The sequence below is a fragment of the Myotis lucifugus genome, unplaced genomic scaffold (assembly GCF_000147115.1).
Source record: "Myotis lucifugus unplaced genomic scaffold, Myoluc2.0 scaffold_1772, whole genome shotgun sequence".
Lineage (NCBI taxonomy): Eukaryota > Metazoa > Chordata > Mammalia > Chiroptera > Vespertilionidae > Myotis > Myotis lucifugus.
In genome coordinates this window covers 3,536-6,409 of record NW_005872820.1, presented here as the reverse complement: position 1 = coordinate 6,409, position 2,874 = coordinate 3,536, and the positions used below count along the sequence as shown (strand labels likewise).

At 49.4% G+C, this 2,874-nt stretch overlaps 1 long non-coding RNA gene across 1 annotated transcript; it reads right to left on the bottom strand.

Annotated features, from left to right (window-relative positions):
- Nucleotides 1–872: 872 nt before the first annotated feature.
- On the bottom strand, nt 873–2,244 carry LOC106695595. Its single transcript, XR_002827573.1, has 3 exons — nt 1,929–2,244; nt 1,462–1,563; nt 873–993 (listed from the first exon to the last, which is right to left on the bottom strand). It is a non-coding gene; the product is annotated as an uncharacterized LOC106695595 (long non-coding RNA).
- Nucleotides 2,245–2,874: the final 630 nt, after the last annotated feature.

Genomic DNA, 2,874 nt, shown 5'->3' with positions numbered 1-2,874 from the left:
TACACCCTCCATCTTACCCTGGGTCCTCCATTTTTGGGCAGCCATGTGCTCGGCAAGGCTTCTTCCCGGAAGCCCAAACCTCTGCTAGCCACACCCAGGATTTCTTTAAACTAACCAATGACAATCAAGGGAAGTGTGCGCCATAGATACGACCACATCCTATGTAACGAGATACCGACTTGCGCCTGGCCAATTGGCAGGGCCCACAGTCCTCTCTCCTCCCCTTACTATGAAACCTCTGTCCCCACAGGGCTGGCCCTCTCTCTGCCACTTGCTGGTGTGCCAGTAAGGAGGGTAGGGGAGCCAAGCCCGGGTTTGAATAAAAGACTCTCTGCTTTTGCATCGGACTCGGCTGGCTCCCTGGTTTGGTCTCTTGGGGATCTTGAAATCTGGGCATAACAATCAATCGACTGCCTCCTGCACACCTGCATCAGTGCACAGGACGATGCTCAACCCACTGAGCAACACCAGCCAGGCTCAGTAAATTAATTGGCCCCATGTGGAAATTGTGAGTGGAAGGCAGGAGGGATGCAGTTTTTACTAATGCCACAAGAAAGTGGCTTTTGTAGCAATAACTCAGGATTTGACTATTTTCAGGATGACAAATCCTGGCTGTTTGGAGGTTGATTTAATTTTTGGAACTGCTCAAATGTCACTAGGAGCCCTGTGTGAAGAAGAAGGAGGCAGACCGAACCGAGTGGCATTTGGAGCAGGAGGCCCAGCACATGTGGCTGTGGCTCAGTGTGACTAAAAGGGCTTGTTAGAGGCAGTGTCCTGAAAGTGGTCTGTGACCGGCTCAGGGTATGGGCTCCAGGCAGGGCTTTCCTCCCTCCCCCTCAGGCCCACCCTACAGAACACAGGCACACAACAAGTTGAATGCTTTCAATTTAATTGCTCTGAGCCGTACACATGATTAAGGCGTTAAGTTCCCAGATCCCATTCTTTACAGCTTCTCAAGGGAAAAATCTTAGATTCATTTTCTTCCCAGTAGGTCTGGAAGAAAGCAGAGATAAGAATGAGGCTTGAAGGGCCAAAAGCACCACCCACACATTCCATCCTCAACTCAATCTTCTTTCCAACCTCACTGCACCCCTGAGGGCCTGACCCAGAAGTCAGAGGGAGGGAGGTTAGATTCACTGGAGGCCAAATGATGAGCCCTATCCCCCAACCTGGGCAAGCGTGAGAGGAAGAGAAATGAGCAAGCAGACTCTGCAGTGGAAAGGTTTGGGGTAGGACCCCAGGGGCATCTGGTATCAGACAACCATGCATTTTTTATGTGGATGAGAAATTTGAGCCATTTGAAGGCACAAATGAAGGAAATTTCAATGGAGAGGGGCTGAGGTAGTCCCAGATCTCCTGTGTAGGGTGGTGGTGTGGGCATGGTCTTTCCCACCTCCCCAGTTGGCTGGTGGCTGGTGAGCACTCCCGTTCCCACAAGGCTTTGCCTTAGGATGCACTTACTTTTAAGTTGTCTTCTTCTGTTTTCAATTCTATCGTCCACCCTTTTTTTTAAGCTTTCAATGACATTGATTACGTCCGAGATACCTTTCTCTATCACGGATTCTAATTTTGGAGTAGAAGAATCACATCAGCAGAAAAGCCATGTCATTTAAAGAGAGTTCCCACCTCTTCCTCTCTTCCCCCATTATCCTTGTATAAATTCCTAAAGTGCAGAAGTTTTGCTGAGGGGCCTAGCTTCTCTCTCATAGGAAGTGAGTGGGCCAGGAGAGAAACCATGTATAGTGCAGGCAGCAAAATCTACTATTGCAGAGACTCTGGGTGTAGGGTTCACCTCATTTGTGGTTTGTGTTCAGGTGAATGAATGAATGTCTGCTTCTTCTGGGCTTGTCTTTGTGGACAGAGGCATCATGTAAACTTGCTGCCAGAGATTTCTTTGGGTTGTATCCGTTATAGACACAGAGACTTACCCAGGAGATTTTTTCTTTGCTCGGTGGTTGGCTCCTCGGGTGCCACCGAAGTGTCCTGGGCTGCCGCTGAAGTCTGGGCTGCTATGGTTGTCTCTTGGGGTGCATCAGATTGCACTGGAGTTACAAACACACAGATTTGTTGATTTTAGCAAAGTCAAGTGTGTTTTTTTTCCTTAGGAATGGGTGGCAGGGCCTCAGATACCTAATATGTTCTGGGTGCCAGGTTATAGAAATGATATGGCATAAACACTCCCTCTTAAGAGATGTGGGATTTCTACATACTATGTACTCATTATAGATGAGTGTTTGTCTCTTCCCCCCCACTCCACTGCCCTGCCCCAATGCATCTGGTGAAATCTGAACTTCCAACAGAATGGTATCAGGAGGTGGGGCCTTGGGGAGGTAATTAGGTCATGAGGTGAAGCCCTCATGAATGACGTTAGTGCTTTTGTGGAAGGGACCACAGAGAGCTCTCTCCCCTTCTTTCCGCCATGTGAGGATATGATGAAAAGTTGGCAGCCTTCAACCTGGAAGAGGGTTCTCACCAGAACCTGACCATGCAGACACCCTGGTCTCAGATGTGTAGCCTCCAGGACCATGGGAAATATCTTCCTGCTGTGTAAGCCAGTTTTTGGTTAATTGTAGCAGCCTGCCCGAATGGACTAAGACAGAGCCTCTCGGGAGATGGGCAGGCTGGGCACTTGTTCTGGGCAGGGTTGGGGAGGAATCGGGAGAGGAGTGTGGGGGCAATCAGGGAGCATGGGAGAGAGAAGCTGGGTCTTAAATGCAGGATTTTGGCAGGGAGGTTGTTCTAAAGGGGCTTCCTTGGGGGCAGGAAGTGAGTCAGCAAGAGCTCTGGGGAAGGTATGTGTGGGGCAGGTGGGCAGAATGCAAAGAAGTTAAATTTAGCAGATATGGGTGGTACATGAGAGAGAGACATGGGAAA